Source organism: Eptatretus burgeri, chromosome 16 (assembly GCF_056783735.1).
Source record: "Eptatretus burgeri isolate ZD-2024b chromosome 16, Ebu_testis_v1, whole genome shotgun sequence".
In the NCBI taxonomy this organism is placed as follows: Eukaryota; Metazoa; Chordata; class Myxini; order Myxiniformes; family Myxinidae; genus Eptatretus; species Eptatretus burgeri.
In genome coordinates this window covers 33,689,463-33,708,259 of record NC_140976.1, presented here as the reverse complement: position 1 = coordinate 33,708,259, position 18,797 = coordinate 33,689,463, and the positions used below count along the sequence as shown (strand labels likewise).

The following is an 18,797-nucleotide window of genomic DNA, read 5'->3' as shown; positions in this document are numbered from 1 at the left end:
ATTTGGTTGACTAGCTTTGTTTGACCATGTACTTTGGATTTAGAACTGAAGTACACATGCTTAGCTTTGTCTTCATATGTTTTTTATTGACCTTTTTTTCTAGTAAAGCATCTCTTGACAGAGTATGGCCAGTTAACCAGAAACATATCTGCAGATTGATTTGTTTCCCCCATTTGGAGTGAAGGGGTTCAAGAAGGGCTTGCATGGGAGGAATTGCATTGCCACAAAAGACTTCCAAAGATGACACCAACAGACGCTGGTTAGCAATGTGTGGTTCTGTCTTTTACAGACTAAGCCAGAAGTGCACTTTAACTTTAACGTTAATAGGTTTAGTAAAGAGATAGTCCCCACCCTAAAATACCTAAAAATAGAAAAACAGAAGGACCCAGAGATGCTTGGGCACTGTGTGCTGCCGTACTTCCCGGGACTTTCTGACATAATTGGCAAGACACTACACAGCACATGGATCGGTGGAGCATACAAGCCGCTACACACCATCCGCAATGTAATTTCTCAGCTAAATGACAGGATATCATCTGATGACAAATCAGGTGTAGTATACCATTCATCATCCAAAGACTGTGACCAATTCTACAGGGTGTTTACAAAGTCCCGTTTGCTATATATATATGCTCCAGATGCGATGCAGCTGACCTTTGTGTGTTTGAATATGGAAGTGGGTTGTCACTTCCAGTTGGGGTGAATGAGTCGAGCCGAGCTCTCTGTGTTCCAGGACATCTGTAATAAATGTATCGGATCGTTTTTAGTCCTTGTCATTGATCAACTCAAACATCGATACGTGACATGGTGGCAGCGGAAAGCTTCTTGCCATCGCCTGGACTGCCAATTTGCCTTTTCAACTGACGTCTTACCGGTATCATTATTATTTCTTTTTTAATCAATACGGTGACCATCATGTCCGGCACTCATGTGCCATCCATGGACTGGGATGTCTCGAACACGGCCAGCACTTTTTGATTGTTCCAACAACGTTTGGAGTTGTACTTCTTCGTGAAGGACATTTCTGCCGAGAACAAAGTCACACACATCCTTCTCCAGGTCGGGGAATGTGGCCTTCAAAACGAAAACTCTTGGACCCTGACTGAAGCACAGAAGAAGGATCTGGACGACATATTCAACCAATTTATTGAAGAGTTGGAACCTGCGGAAAACTTTGATGTGTCAAGGCTGAAACTATGCTACAATAAACAGGAGCCAGGTGAGACATTGGATTCCTTCGGCAATCACTGTCACTTGCTTGCAAAGAAATGCGACTTTTATGGTGAAGAGAATGAACAGATCGTAGAACAAGTCATTGCAACTACACCTATCCCAGAGTTTCAAAAATATTTCCTTTCCGAGAATGAGCAGTTCACTGTGGCTAAAGCTCTGGAGCTGGGCCGAGCCCATGAAGCTACATCCTTGTACCTTGCTCAGCTCCAGACCATGAATAGTTCTCGCACCCGTCCCAGTGACAGTGTGATGCATGCCACCGAGGAATGTAGCAAAGTCTCTGCTTTCAGCAGAAAACCAGCATGTCGTAAGAACTATGGAAACACTCACCCGATTGGGATCCATTGCACTGCTCAAAATGATCCATGCAAGGCGTGTGGAAAATTAGGTTACTGTACCAAACTGTGCTTGTCCACAAGATTCAGTCAGGTACCACCATGATGACGACAACAACAACAACAACAACAACAACAACAACAACAACAACAACAGCAACGGAGATACCAGACCAGGAAAGGCAGGGCTCCACCTCATGAAATGCAAATCCGTTGAACAACATCAGCCTCAGCATTATGAACAGTCGCAGTCTCAGATGTACAACATGGACAATGGTGAACATGAGTGTTTTGTTTTTAATGTGATCAACACTCCATATATGCCGTGAGATGAAGTATTTGCTCAGATTAATATACGTCTTGACAACAGATCAGGCACTCATTTATTGTCCGGTCTGAAGTCTGAAGGGTAAAGGACATCCTTTTATGGCTCGTCTTGGTTGGGACAGAATTTTCCAGTGCTGTATGTGCCTGCACCGTGGAATGCTTTCCTGAGTTCTCTTGAAATTGAAATTGCTTTGGTTCTTTGTTATGATGAATGCTAAACCCTGCCTGTCTTAGTGTATATATATATATATATATATATATATATATATATATATATATATATATATATATATATATATCTTCTGTGTAATTAATGAATTACAATCCAAAATACAAATCAAGGGAAAGCCTTATAATTGAGATTGACTTCAAGTAGTTATTAATAATCCATTGGCTGCATCACTTTGTGTGGGTTCGAATGAGGGAGATGAGTGTTCAATTTTATAAACATTTCACAATCCAATTTAAGCATCATATAATCACTCTTATTATTGCCTTTACTGCATGATGAGAATTAAGGCTGCTCTATTATTGCCATTGAGCATTTATATTTTTGATAACTTGTTATTACGATTAAGATTGCTGTTAATCCATTACTTGCTCACTCAGGCACTCAGCATTATATGTAATGCTTTGCAGCAACTCACAGAGGCTGGAACACCTTATTCTTGCACTTCCTATTTTCTGTTTAAACCTATCCAAACACATTTTTGAAAGTTCATCACCATGCCATGGTCAGAGATTATTTTAGAACTCTAGTTTGGCTTGCCGTTCCTTTGGGCCCAGAAATCCAGCCATACGCCATCCTTCTGTTTAGATTTTAGAAGATCAACTTCAAAGAAATTTCTCATTACAGTGCTCATCTTAAATATGCTATTTATCAGACTCTGTAGCGTAATGGTTCAAACCCCAGCCGAGTCATACCAATGACTAACAATGGTACATGTGGCTTCCTTGCTTGACACTCAGCATTAAAAACGACAGAACCATAGGTTTGCTATGGTAGTGTATTGGTTCTTCAAAAGAATGCCAATTCGAAAGGCTTTTATTCAACGAGATGAAAGCACGATATCAACGTTGTCCATCTCAATTTGGAAGTGAAGTGTTCACCACATTTTTCTGGTTGTTATAATATCCCAACAGTAATGCCTAACACAGCATCACATCTCCCCCTTTTAGCCGGGAGATTACCGAAAGTCCTTGTACAAGATTTTGTGTCAAATACACATGTGCCCTTCATGTTAGAGGGATGTGAAAACCATGGCCAACTATAACGACACTTGTAGAGCACATAATCTCACCTCGTGCACTCATTCTGAACAAAAAATACCATAGTTATCTAAAAATGCTGCTATTATGGCCCATATATCCATATCATCCATGCATCCTATTATGTCATATGCATTGTCATTATCCGAAGCTTAATTGATTATTAAGATATTTAATGACCACTTTTGTGCGCATGAAGGCTAAATTGCGTCAATGAAGGTGAATATGAAAGAAAATTCAAACTATATTCCCCATGGCTCGTCAATCCGTACGTATGAAGTTTCGCATCGATCTGTTAAGCAGTTCTGGAGAAGTTTTTTTTATACATTTTTATTTTCAATCCAATATGGTCACCAGACCACATGACTGGTGACATAAATTTAATTCTTCACTCGCATCAGGTCGTAGATCAGATCTATGAGGTTTAAGATTTTTTTGGCTAAAGATTTCAATTCAACCAATTATAGCTGGAATACCTCTTCACCAATGACATCACTGTTATCATGCTATACACCCTATTGGGAGTTGATGACGTGTGCCAAGTTTCAAGTTTTTTTTTTTGTTGTTGAGCAGTTTTAGAGAAAAAGATGTTCAAAAATTTTGGCCTTTCATCCAATATGCCTGCCATACAATGTGACCTATGACATCAGCGTTGTCAATGAAATACTCTCCATGAGGAGTCCCTCCTGTGTTTAAAGCTTTGCTTCGATCAGACAAGCGGTTGCAGAAAAAAACATTTTTAAAGCAAAAATTATTCACACACACACACACACACACACACACACACACACACACACACACACACACACACACACACACACACACACACACACACACACACTGCAATAGTCTCATACCCTTTTGGGGTAAGACTAATAATCTGGCAGACATATGAATCAAAACAATATGGTAAAAAGTTTAGGAAAACTAGAATAACACAACTACACGTAGATTGGTCGGGGTGAACTCCCCTTACATAAGAATATGACTGGCTGCCATATCTGTTGGTCCATACAATCACGGCTTTTCCTGATTCTGGATGAGTGGTGTGGCAAACATGCAGGAGAGTCAGTGTTGCTGTTTGTTTGTGGAATGGTAGCATCAATATCAGTTATGAGTGGATCAGAGGCGCAACATTCTCAGATGCATGCGTAAAGATGGATTGTTGCTGTTCAGGCTCTGACATAACACTAGGCAGTATCAGAGGTTCTATTGGGCTGCAGAGATGGAAGACAATGTGATCCTGATGTTGACGGAAAACCCTGCCATCATTTAAGTGTATTGTATACGACAATGGGTCTGGTTTGTCTGATGTCACTGGGCAACCAAACAGCACCCGCTCCAAAGTTGTGGGAGTACATTGGATCTCCAGTGTTAAGTGAGCGGCTCATTGCTGATTTGTCGTGATGTAACTTCTGATTAAGTTGACTTTGGTATACTCCAGAAGACACATCTGGTTTCAGAAAGTCCAGGTTGGTCCATAATTGTCTTTGCATCAGTAATTATGCCTGGTGTTGGCTTAATGGATAGGGTGGCGTGCTTTGGATCCAAGGGTTCTGAGTTCAAATCCGGATCAGCAGTTGAATTAATACCAGGTGGGGTTAACTCGGCCTGTCATTCTTCCGAGGTCCGCAAAATGAGTGCTAGCATGCTGGTATACTGTGTCGGAGTGGCAACCCGTCCAGGATTGTGCCCAATAGCCAAGGAGACTGCCTAGGCAGCACCAATGCTCTGCACAGAGTATGGTCCCAATCTCCTCTCCTCATCACTAATTTTGATGGGATTACTCCTGTCACACTATAAGGTATAGTACAATACTTGAAGAGCTGAGGTGAGAGTCTGGTTTCAAGGTTTCAATCGTGTAGTTTGCATGGTCCAGAATTGATGACTCCAACCGAACGTTCAGCCATGCCGTTTGAAGATTGGTGTTGTGGGCCGACAAATTTGTGTTAGATACCATTCTAACATGTGAATTTGCCGAATTCCTTGATTGAGAAACATGCACTATTGTCACTAAGGACAACTCTGTGCAAACCGTGTGTTGCAAAACAATGTCTCACTTTCTGTAATGTTCTAGCTGATGTAGTACCACATGTTGTGAAAATGTCACTCCACTTTGAGTGGGCATTGGTGATGATAAGTACAATCTGACCATTTATTTGTTCCAGCATTGTCTATTACTCTCGTTGAACTCAATGCCGTGGTTCAGTGGGATATTCCAAGGGGTATAGCCATTTTTTCGCTGGTGCATTTCTAGTGCACTGGTAGGGATAACAATGTCTAATGCAGCGTTCAATATAATTGGCTAGATTTGGCCACCATACATAGTTTCTGGCCAACAACTTCATCTTGGCTATTCCAAACCCACAATATGCACCCATTGCCCATACTAAGTGCATTTCTACGTGCCATGTCGGGGACGGAGGCAGGGTCATCATAGGATAGTGACTGCCATCAGAGCTATATTGCTTTGATAACTCTAGAAAGGACTGGATCATGTCCGGTGGCATATGCGCAGATCTACTTGGAATCAACAGGACAGTCCTCCAGATGTTCCATCAGGGAAATCACTGCCATGCCGTGGTAGGTTGCTGACCAAATTGGACAATGGTAGATGGCTCATGGTGTCCGAGTTGGTGTTGCAGAACTGGGTTTATACAGAATGCTATAGTTGTAAGCAGTGAGCAGTTACGATCATTGTGTAATCCTGGGTGGTAGTGTTCGACATTGCCTTGGTTGGACCAAATGGGTGAATTAATGGTTTTGAATATGAAGTGTTGTCCAAAAAGGTGTTGGTGGAACTTTTTTTTACTCCAAAACTGATTTCTAAGCTCTATTTTCTGCAGGAGATAATGTACTGGAGGCAAGTGCAACTGGTTTTTTTCTGAACCAAACCATTGGTCAATACATGAGACAACACTGCGCCGCCCTGCATCGCACGTCAGTACAATGTCCTTGCTAGGATCATAGTGAACAAGGACATTTGACTCTTGGAGCAGGTCCTTTGATTTCTGGACAGAAGCTATTTGTGCAGACCCCAGTTCCTTGAGGCTCCTTTCTTCAGCAGGTGAGAGGACCCAAAACGTTAGATATGTTTGGTATGTAGCAGCTGTAATATTACAGTAAACTGAGATAAAGCTTCAGTTCCATCATGTATCTTGGAGCTGGGTGCATCCTCAATCATTCTGACTTTATCCACGGTTGGATGTCGACCTTGATTGTAGATCCTGTTGGCCAGGTACATTGCTGATATTGCCATGAACTCAAATTTGTCAAGACATAAATGGATACCAGAGTGTGATAGCTTCTTCAAGACTCCATCTAGGTTGTGTGTCAACTTTGCTTCTGTAGAACCGGTGACCAGGATGACATCCTGATAATCCACAACATGCCCTTCTACTGCGAACAAACTGTCCTTACAATGGTGATATTGTTGTAGGGCCGGGTATCGGTGGCGAGCGCGACCGCAAGGGGGAGCAGTAGAGTCGGCTCCACCGAACAGACCGGAATTTAGGTCGTGACCCTCGGATAAGTCCGAGGGTACGGGTCCCTTACAGGACCATGGATCACCAATAATTTCACTGTGTGGTGTAGGGTTAATTGCCTAATTTCAATATACCTAAATATTTCAATATACCAATATACCCACGCAGTCTAGCTATCGGGGAACCACATCCTCAGCAGGCCTCAAGCGGAATGAGCCATTACCGTGCTCGAACCATGTATAACCCGAGTGGATTGTTACCGAGGCCTGTCGGTCCAAATGAACAAATGTTAATGAGGCCTGTCGGTCCAACTCCGGCAACAACGGCCTTCCTAATCCCCAATACGCACCATGGCAAACCAATGGCAGAAATGACAAAGAATGAGCTGGTACATTCAACAAGAGGGGAATTTATTTACTATGGGGGTCGGGGGGAAGGGAAGCACACAAAGAGCAGAATTATCCGAATAAGAAATGTAATGTACAATGAGCAAAAGAAAGCACTTACACGATTCCACTTGACAAGACAGACCCGCACACAGACACGCACACCAAAAAAGAAATGGACCCGCCGGGTCTTTTATTCAGCTCTTCAGCCGAGGAGGATAGTTCGGCTGGGAGTCAGAATGGCTGGCTACCTGGCCGCGAGTCGCCTCTGCCAATGACCAAAATGGGCGCCAAGTCCGTTTATTGGTTCGGGAGGCATGGTGACATCACGCGGACCGCCCCTCACACAGTGGAAGAGTCCCATTGGTCGAAGGACGGCAACCTCGCTCGCATCACCCGATTGGCTGGGGTGTCATGGGAAAGTCGTCCTCTGTGCGTGATTGGACAAGGGGTGGAGTCGGAGCTGAGGCGATGAAAATCTCCGCCCACGGACGTGGTCGAATGCATGTGGGCAATGGCGTCGGTGTTGTTATCGATCTTGTGGATGGATAAAAAACCGAACTAAAAAAAAAACCCCGTAGCGCACACATGTAATTCCCATTAGACAGAAGGGCATGGATTCTAACTGTACACATACTTATCGACATAACTAACTTTGGGACCTGAATGTTGAGTCCCAGATTCGTAAAAATATATCCCTGGGTCAGACTTTACGCCAATACTCAGTCAGTGGTATTTGCATAGACCCTGGTGCATGTTAATTGCCAGGTAATTATTTGAGGAGAAGTTGAAGATATGCTGACTTAAAGGTCCCCTGACATGCAAAAGTACTGAAATTTCATTTATATATGTCCTATAGGAGTTTTTCATCGTGATTTCAGATCTGACTGTTTTTTCACAATACTCGTTCTGTAAAATGTAAAATTAAAAATACAAACCTCTTCGGAAACGCTCCTAAAAATTATCCTGAAAGGGGCGTAACCCACATGACTTCAACTACAGGATTACAAAGGCTGCACGTTAATTACTCGGGTGGGTGGTCTACGTGATTCTATTAGCTTTCTGTGTGTTTCCACATTTCATTGGTCGATTCAATTGCTTCGTTCATTTCTGCTTTAAAAAAATCGAACATTTGGTTTTGAATAATGGATGACATGGACTTTCATTTGTCTGGTAACGACAGTGAGTGTGAGAGAAATAAAGGATTTTGGCCTGAATCACATGGAGAATTGTCAGATAACGTAGTCGCGGGAGGTGAAGTTTAGGCAGCTGGAAATGAAATGCGGCCTTCAGCAGTTCGAGCCTGAAGGACAGACAGAGGAAAATGGCGATGAAATTCCCGGCGTTCATTATGATCGGGAGATCATCGAAGGAAGACTTAGCAATAACAAATGGTTAGACTAAATCCTATTCGTAATTCAATAATGTAAATTCGACTTGCATACTGCTCGATATCAGAAATATTTTAGTGAGGTGACGTGAACAGCACAGCGCAGCGGACATGTAATGGTTCTCCGCAGCGAATAAATCACCACCAAGGCCGGCGCATGTCATCGGCGGTATCTCTCCGCGCATAAAACGAAGCAACCTTGCTGTCCGGATACGATGAAAACTTGTGTGCAGAACACACCTTGTGACACAATTGTCTCATAGTCCGATAAATCTGACGTTCTGTTGCATTTTTATTTTTTATTCCTACTGTTGTCATGTAGCACCAGTAGAAAACAATAAGCCTGGTGTTGGCTTAGTGGTGAGGGTGGTGGCTTGGAATTCTAGGGTCCTGAGTTCAAGCCCCATTAGCCACTGAATTAAAATACACCAGGAGGTTGACTCAGCCTGTCATCCTTCCGAGGTCGGCAAAATGAGCACCAGTGTACTGGTAATGGGGACACTGCATCAGCAGCATAGCCACGTCCCAACCAATGATGCAACCAGCAGCCACCACAGGCTGAGAGAGAGAGAGAGAGAGAGAGAGAGACAGAGAGAGAGAGACACAGAGAGAGAGAGAGAGAGAGAGAGAGAGAGAGAGAGAGAGAGAGAGAGAGAGAGAGAATGAGAATAATAATAATAATAATAATAATAATAATAATAATAATAATAAAAGAAAGCTGCAGAATGTCAAATTTATCGGCCTAGTCGGACGGATGAGGAATTTATCGGCCAAGTCGGACGGATGAGGAATTTATCGGCCAAGTCGGACGGATGAGGAATTTATCGGCCAAGTCGGACGGATGAGGAATTTATCGGCCAAGTCAGACGGACGACGGATTTATCGGACTAGTCTCGACTCTAGAGATCTCGAGTCAATCCACTCTGTGTGAGTTTCTGTATGTGACGTCAACGCTGCGATTCGCTGAAGTCAGCTTTTTTTTAGGGGTGGGGCATAGCAAGTTGTGAAAAGCACTATAAATGATCGAAATATTGCTCTAATTATTCCATTTTTGATAAAAAAAAAAAAACAAAAAAGGGTGATTTCTTCACTAGGAAGGTCAAGTTAACATATAAATAACCAGAAAGTTTTGCATGTCAGGGGACCTTTAAGATCGAGTTTGCTGACATTTTGGCCAACACTCAAGTTAGCATACAAGTCATCTATCTATGGGATTGGATAATTGTTGTGTGCTGAGCATCTGTTGAAGAAGACAAACACAAATTTTTTATTTAACTTGTGTCGTTTTGTAGTCGCTGCAAAAACGAATACACTAATCTGCTTTGACAATGGGGATGACAGATGCAGCACAATTTGAGTATTGAACTGATTCAATGATCCAGAGTTCCTGGAGTCATTCGAGCTCCTTGTCAACTTTGTCACAGAGAGAAAATGGGACTGGTGGATCCTTACATAAAATGGGTTTCACATCTTTTGCAATGTTGAGTTTAGTGGTGTAATCCCACAGAGTACCTCACTCATCATCGAACATATCTGGATATCTGGCTGGATTTATTCAAGTGGCTCTGATTCATTGGTTGCACGATGTTGATAAATCTGCTTCCAGTTGAGTTTGATTACCTCCAACCAGTTTCGACCGAGTAATGATGGTCCATCGTCATGGATGACAATCAAGGGGAGGTTGTACTTATGATTTCCGTAAAACATGATAACATCACAAGTATCACAGGGTTTGATCTGTTCACCTCTACAGGTGGAGAACAAATAGGATGAGTTTGGGTTGCTGAGGCGTATGCCGTAAGTTGTTGAATGCAGCTCGTCTGACAAGCAAAACTGTGGCAACGGTGTCGACCTCCATTTCCAAACGTTGATCTTTGATACCGCCAAGAGCTTGCAGAGGTTCAGCTCTGCTGTTAGAAATGGCATGAGACATGTCATACATCTCAGATGTAACACCAGAAGAAGAACTTGTCTTGTCAGCATGAAACTCTGAACTGATGAGATGTCTCTTTACACCACCTGCTTTCTCCTTGTGTTTGCAGGAGAGACAGGCTGGAGTGATTATAGCCACTCTTTGGATAAAAATGGCATGTGGCAGCTTTGTAGCAACATTCATCTGGTGTATGCTTACCGCCACAGCAATTATACATGTTGCTGCCATAACTCATTCATGTTGGACGTCTGGGTTTATTTTTCTGGTGCTGTCATGGAGGGTGATCAACACACTTGACAGAGGGGTTGGTCTGAGCCTTACCAGATGAAGAGTGATTGATGCCAATGTCAGCAATGTTTTTAATCCACACTTTCCTTGGCCATCATGAATTTCAATATCTGTTCAGCTAACAGGCATCAACGTATGCGATAATCCATGACACCAATGATGAGCAGGGCTGGCAACATGTTAAGTGCGTCTCCAAACTCGCAAAAGTGTGAGAGCTTCTTGAGCTTGGCAATAAGTTCAGAAGTTGACTGCCCTGTTGTCTGGCAGCTCATATAGCAAATGAAATGTTGAACAACAACAGACAGTGTTGGGTTACAGTGATCCATTAGCGCTTCCATGAGTTCCGAGTATTTAAGTTCCCTGATGGACCTAGGCATGGCCAAATTCTTCAACAACGTGAATGTCTCTGCAGCACAACCTGACAGTATGACTGTTCTCATCTGTTTCTCATCCAATATACCATTGGCTTTGAAGTAGTACTACAAATGTTCAGCATAAATGTCCCAATCACCTACATGGCTGTTGAATTAATCAATGCGGTTGTACCGCGTCATGGATTCCGTCATAAAATAATGGGCAAAAATTTGAGAATTCCACAAACTATGTGGGTGACACAGGAAATTAAAGTGTTCTCTGAAAGTTTTATCCTCATCGCCATGTATTGGTTCTTCAAAGGAACGCCAATTCAAGTAAATTAAAAAGGCTTTTATTCAACGATATGAAAGCACAATATCAACGGAGTCCACCTCAACCTTCAAGAGATGTGTTCACCACATATTTACCCTCGCAAACTTTGTTGCGAAGGTTGTTTTGATCGCTGTGTATTTTTTATATATTTGTGAATATGTGTGTTTGTTTGTTTGTTTGTTTGTTATTCGCATAACTCCAAAAGTATTGAACTGAATCGCAGCAAATTTGGTGGGATGATTGGTTATTATCCGAGGACCATTTGATTAGATTTTGGGAGCGATCGGGTCAAAGGTCAAGGTCAAGGTCATGAAAAGGTCAAAATCTTCTTTTTACCATAGCGCAGTCAATTTGTATCCAATTTGCATGCAACTAATGCCAAAATGTTCAGAATTTAATGCCCCATCTTGTGATATGCGACATGACACAATGACGTAATAACCCTTATTAGCAGTTGGGAGTCAAAGGTCAGGGGGGTCACGACATTGCAAAATGTGCGGTTTTAGTCATAACACGGTCAATTCTTATCCGATTTGCATGAAACCAACACCAAAATGTTGACTGTTCTGTTCCCCACACTCTAATACCAATTACAAAATTAAGAGTACAAAGGTCAAGGTCGAGGTCATGAAAAGGTCAAAATAGTCATTTTGCCATAGTGCGGTCGATTTTTATCCAATTTGCATGCAACCAATGCCAAAATGTTGTGAATTCAATGTCCAATCTTGTGATATACGATTTGACACAATGACGTCATTACCTTTGTTAGCGGTTTGGGTCAAAGGTCGGGGGTCAACGACCTTTATTATCATAACGCGGTCAATTCTTATACAATTTGCATGTAAGTAGATTCAAATTGTTTAGAATTCAATTCCCTATCCTGTGATGTGTAATATTTGACAGTGACTTTATTCTTCCATGTTTCGTGTTTTGTCAAATGATGTACATAGTTAGTTCAGACGAACTCTTATACATCCTTTCAGGCTAATATGTCCCTTTGGTTACCAGTTTGGGCATTGTACTTTTGCAGGATTAATTTTTGTATGAACCGTGCATTGTTAGTTTTTCAGTTGTTCTCAAATAATACTAAACAATTAACTGTTTTAATTGTACAATGAATGTTTGTTCACAATAAATAACTTATTTAGAAAAACAGAAACTCGTGTGTGCTAAATGCCAGAAAATAATTTCTTATAATGTGACCAGTTGTCATCAGATTGACTTGACACCGACACCCAAAAAACGGCACGGAGTTCATATAGAAATTCTACAATGTACGTGAATCAGTGTCAAACAGCAGGAAATTTAATGTTTTTAAGCCATCATAACACATATGAGATGACAGATGTGGATTAAATACCCTCACAATCAACGGTTTCTGGGAGGGGGGGGGGCAAAATGTAGCGTTGGCAAAGGTATGCGCTCTACTGAGTGCCCGTTCTAGTTACACTTGTTATGATGTGCCGACAGTAAGGTGTAGATGTTGCATACATAACAAGTAGCACAGGCTTTAATCGGCCAAATGGCCTCCACTTGCATCAAAGTTCCTTGACGTGAACTCTTAATTATTATAAACACGTGCATGCAAAATTATCATAAATTTTCACCTTTCATCAACTGCACACCAGCTGGAATCTTAATGCTATACTTGTTGTCACCACAAATCTTGTTTTGAAGTCCTTGCTTTTCCAAAGTGAAAGTTCAAAGATTAACTTGTATTAAAATTTTGGCCATTAAACGCGAACCCTTCATTGCACCAAAAGAGAGATAAACAATCGGTTTGCTTCAAGAAGGTTGCATGGTCATTGCTGATCTGATGTGAGAAATGATCTCAACTCATGATATATAGGGATGTAGTAAATGTTAAGTTCAATGAAGCTCATTGTAAGAATGTCAATAATAATTTGAAGACCAGTAAATTGAGTTAATGGATTGGGTGCAGGCATAATGGGCTAAATGACTGAAACCACACTGGCAAGAATCATGACTTAATTAACTTTGAAGTAAACAATATAATATTGCATACATGTATTACAATTTTATTTGGCAGAATCAATAATTTATTGAAATAAACACAAAAATTAACAGAACAATTTGTGGAAAGATGAAAGAAATTATAATGTCTAACTCATGATTTGTACATTGGGAACGTCCACTGTATTCATCTCCACCCTCCCTCTATAATAAATTGAAGGCCCTGAAATGTATTTGTTACTAGCCATATATATTTCAAGCTAAAACCAAAAACAAAACTTTAGTCATGTATTATTTTGTCCATGGAAATTTAAAATAGCCATTTTGTGCCAGTTAGATTTAAAACAATGACATCGTGGTTTGAACAGCCAGAAGATGAATTTCACCTCCAATATCTTCTTTCTTGGCTACAATTCAGAAGCCTTGTTAAGTTTGTAACAGATGCCAAAACGGCAGGGACATGGGCGTGGTGCAAAAAGGTCAGCACCTTTTCTGGTGGGCACAGGGGTACATGATTACCATTCTAATTAATAAGAGGTGCTTTTTGGATATTTAATGACTCTCAGGGGAGCTTGTCAGCTCATTTCATGGGGGAATCCACTCTGTGCAGTGGTTTTAGAAACTTTGTTTGACCTTGTACTTTGGTCTTGCGGCCAAAGTATACTTGCTCAACTCTGTCACAAAGTTTTCTTTTTTTTAAACCTTTTTTATTACACAAAAAGCAGTTCTCAAAAGAGTGCTCTCCAAACTGAAAAAAGTTGATTGTATGACCACGTGTTTTGGCCCTGTTGATCAGGATGTATGTGTTTTTGTATGACAAGGAGCTTTGGCCTAAGGGTGAAGGTGTATGTGTATTAGTTTGACAAATTTTGTTTGACTGTTCACTTTGGTCTTGAGGCCGAAATACACATACTTTGTTATCAAGTTTGATTATTTTTTTTTGACGATTTTTATATAAAAAGGGCACCTCTCAACAGAGGTGATGACCAGTGCTCTCCAAATAAAGAAGGTTGAATGTATATATGATCATGCATCTTGGCTGTGGGTGAGGATGTTTTTTTGATCATGTGCATGACAATGACGTTTGTCCTTCAGGTGAAGGTACGCATGTATTTGGTTGACTAGCTTTGTTTGACCATGTACTTTGGATTTAGAACTGAAGTACACATGCTTAGCTTTGTCTTCATATGTTTTTTATTGACCTTTTTTTTTCTAGTAAAGCATCTCTTGACAGAGTATGGCCAGTTAACCAGAAACATATCTGCAGATTGATTTGTTTCCCCCATTTGGAGTGAAGGGGTTCAAGAAGGGCTTGCATGGGAGGAATTGCATTGCCACAAAAGACTTCCAAAGATGACACCAACAGACGCTGGTTAGCAATGTGTGGTTCTGTCTTTTACAGACTAAGCCAGAAGTGCACTTTAACTTTAACGTTAATAGGTTTAGTAAAGAGATAGTCCCCACCCTAAAATACCTAAAAATAGAAAAACAGAAGGACCCAGAGATGCTTGGGCACTGTGTGCTGCCGTACTTCCCGGGACTTTCTGACATAATTGGCAAGACACTACACAGCACATGGATCGGTGGAGCATACAAGCCGCTACACACCATCCGCAATGTAATTTCTCAGCTAAATGACAGGATATCATCTGATGACAAATCAGGTGTAGTATACCATTCATCATCCAAAGACTGTGACCAATTCTACAGGGTGTTTACAAAGTCCCGTTTGCTATATATATATGCTCCAGATGCGATGCAGCTGACCTTTGTGTGTTTGAATATGGAAGTGGGTTGTCACTTCCAGTTGGGGTGAATGAGTCGAGCCGAGCTCTCTGTGTTCCAGGACATCTGTAATAAATGTATCGGATCGTTTTTAGTCCTTGTCATTGATCAACTCAAACATCGATACGTGACATGGTGGCAGCGGAAAGCTTCTTGCCATCGCCTGGACTGCCAATTTGCCTTTTCAACTGACGTCTTACCGGTATCATTATTATTTCTTTTTTAATCAATACGGTGACCATCATGTCCGGCACTCATGTGCCATCCATGGACTGGGATGTCTCGAACACGGCCAGCACTTTTTGATTGTTCCAACAACGTTTGGAGTTGTACTTCTTCGTGAAGGACATTTCTGCCGAGAACAAAGTCACACACATCCTTCTCCAGGTCGGGGAATGTGGCCTTCAAAACGAAAACTCTTGGACCCTGACTGAAGCACAGAAGAAGGATCTGGACGACATATTCAACCAATTTATTGAAGAGTTGGAACCTGCGGAAAACTTTGATGTGTCAAGGCTGAAACTATGCTACAATAAACAGGAGCCAGGTGAGACATTGGATTCCTTCGGCAATCACTGTCACTTGCTTGCAAAGAAATGCGACTTTTTATGGTGAAGAGAATGAACAGATCGTAGAACAAGTCATTGCAACTACACCTATCCCAGAGTTTCAAAAATATTTCCTTTCCGAGAATGAGCAGTTCACTGTGGCTAAAGCTCTGGAGCTGGGCCGAGCCCATGAAGCTACATCCTTGTACCTTGCTCAGCTCCAGACCATGAATAGTTCTCGCACCCGTCCCAGTGACAGTGTGATGCATGCCACCGAGGAATGTAGCAAAGTCTCTGCTTTCAGCAGAAAACCAGCATGTCGTAAGAACTATGGAAACACTCACCCGATTGGGATCCATTGCACTGCTCAAAATGATCCATGCAAGGCGTGTGGAAAATTAGGTTACTGTACCAAACTGTGCTTGTCCACAAGATTCAGTCAGGTACCACCATGATGACGACAACAACAACAACAACAACAACAACAACAACAACAACAACAACAGCAACGGAGATACCAGACCAGGAAAGGCAGGGCTCCACCTCATGAAATGCAAATCCGTTGAACAACATCAGCCTCAGCATTATGAACAGTCGCAGTCTCAGATGTACAACATGGACAATGGTGAACATGAGTGTTTTGTTTTTAATGTGATCAACACTCCATATATGCCGTGAGATGAAGTATTTGCTCAGATTAATATACGTCTTGACAACAGATCAGGCACTCATTTATTGTCCCTAAAGGTGGATACAGGTGCCTCGGGGAATACCCTCCCTTTGCCTGTGTTTCATGAGATTATTTCCAGAATAATTGAAACTTCGGTTTCCAGAAGACATTTGTCTGACTGCTCTTGCCAATGGGCATGCCCCACGGCATCCTTCAATGGCCCCATGTGGATTGTAAAAGTGCGGACAACATGCGCGTCCACGCATTCTTCCTCAGTTTGTGTCTTGCATGCTGCTGTTGGTCTTTGACGTCATCTTCTGGCTGCTGCTGCCTGCATTGGTTCCATTTCTGGGCTTGGGTGGTTTGCGGTTACTGTGGGCTGCTGTTGTGCCTGCTGGTTGAGTTTCAGTGAGTCCTGGAGAGAGGCACACGAGGAGAGACCTGAACCGAAGCGAGTCCAAAGCACGCCAAAGCGAGTCCACCACTCGGATGGAGTTGAGCGAAGCATCATGGACGACAGACCCACATAAAATGCAGACAACGTGAGCAAATATGGTTATTGTAGTTGGTTGCTGTGGGCGTGTGTAAGGTGGTTGTTGCCGGTTGTTGCTGCTTTGTACGCTGCTGTTGGTTGTGAGTTCCGAGTTTGTTGTTGGTGACTGCGCTTCAGTGTGCAAGACATCCTGGAGGTAAGGCACACGAGGTGCAGCGAGGCCAAAACCCATGTCAAACTTCTGTGTGCCAAAGCGAGTCCAATGTTTGGACAGAGTGGAAAGCGAACCATGCCGAACGACAGACCCACACCTCATACGTGAGCAGTGCCGCACAGGAATGGTTGTTTGTCTTGACGACCCCCTTATAAGTCCTTTGTTTCCCCCGGATGAATGCATTGAGGTGTAATTGCTAAGGCCGTTGTGATTTTGGGACTCATAATTTATTGATTTAATCATTGTTGTAATATGAGCAGCCATGCTTTCTACCCTCCCCTGTTTGATTAAAACTTATTTTGTAATCAAAGGGGGCTCCAAAGTGCTTCAGAAATTGGCTTATTAACCCGTTAAACGAGCCTACTCGCCTCAACGTGGATTGCTGACTGGCTTCACTCGGCTACAGTATATTGACGGCAATTCTGCCACAGTGATTGCTTTCAGGAATGCCAATTCCTGCCAAATTAACCTGATGGTAGCGGAGATGTTCTTGTCCTCTCCCACTGGGCAGCACGTCGATCACTGAAGACTGCATGACTGTATACACAACATATTTCCATCTCAACAAGGCATGATGACTTGAGTGCTGGTTTAACTTCTAGACTTCCTCTCCCGGAGCTTTACTGAACCGATCTGCTTTCACGATGTGGTGTTGTAAGTACTTTACTACTTCGCTATATCAATGCAGAAGTGCATTCACACTCATGGACCATGAACATCTGATTATAACAATCGCTTCTCAACAGTTGGTGTCAATTAGTAGGTCAGCCGAAGTTTGTGTTCCTCTTCCACAGACAATTGCTGTACTTTCTTTGGAACATCTGTACTCACATATATGTATCATTTTGCAGAATCTCCTGAATCAGGCAATCAATCTGAAAGAATCAAAAACAATTTGCAACAGCTGCAATGAATTCCAAAAAAATTTGAACATTGTGTAAGAAGTCTTGAGGCCGTATAGAAATTGACAAGTTCACTGCGGCATGTTCATCTCCAGGAAATCATCTTCATGCAAAGTACAATTTAAATTATTATGATTCAGAGTTGCAATGGGCTTGAGTGACCTTTCAAAGATGGGATTGCTGGATTCCTTGGAAATCGTCCATCTCCTGCCAAAGGGTGAGGATCATCTTTTGACGACTCGCATCAATTAGGTTTCCCTGTATGAATTGCTCGATTTATCAGACAACTATAAAATAATTCTTCAAGACAAAGCTGAGACATTAGCACGCATACACCGGTAGCCATCCCCTTCCACAGACCTCTAGAACAGTGTCCATGCCTCGTTTTTTTCCCCCCAGTAAAAAATATAGGCTGATGGAAGAGCAATCAGTGGATGTGTGACTAATACAAACATTGTGAACCACCATTGCTACCACATGCTGGTTATTTTAACATTTATAGAAAAGTAACCTTTAAAAGAAGGAATTTTACTCTCATAAGTCATCATTAGAGTGGGTTGTGGCAAGATTCCTCCCCTGAGGATGTACAGGGTGTTTCAAAAGTCTCAGAATCATAGGAAATATATTTAATTCATTATTATTTTTTGTTTGTTTTCGACGATGCCTTTGAGGTGGATACAATGTCGCAAATCAATATAATGCCCCCATGTAGTCCACATTTAATGCCACTTGCCTTTTGTCTTTGGGAACACCAAGAATCAGTGGCTTATTCCACAAGACCACATGCAATCGATGATCGAAAGAATTAAGTCAGAAGCGAATGTGCTAAAATCGACATGTCAATGTTTAATAACATTCAAAGAAACCTACATACAGGA

At 41.9% G+C, this 18,797-nt stretch overlaps 1 protein-coding gene and 1 pseudogene across 1 annotated transcript in view; one reads left to right on the top strand and one right to left on the bottom strand.

Moving 5' to 3' along the window:
* LOC147010839 (transmembrane protein 132C-like) overlaps window positions 1-18,797 on the top strand; it is a 741,813-nt gene that overhangs the window by 162,454 nt on the left and 560,562 nt on the right. The window lies entirely within an intron of this gene.
* Window positions 4,276-10,586, bottom strand: LOC147010842 (uncharacterized; annotated as a pseudogene).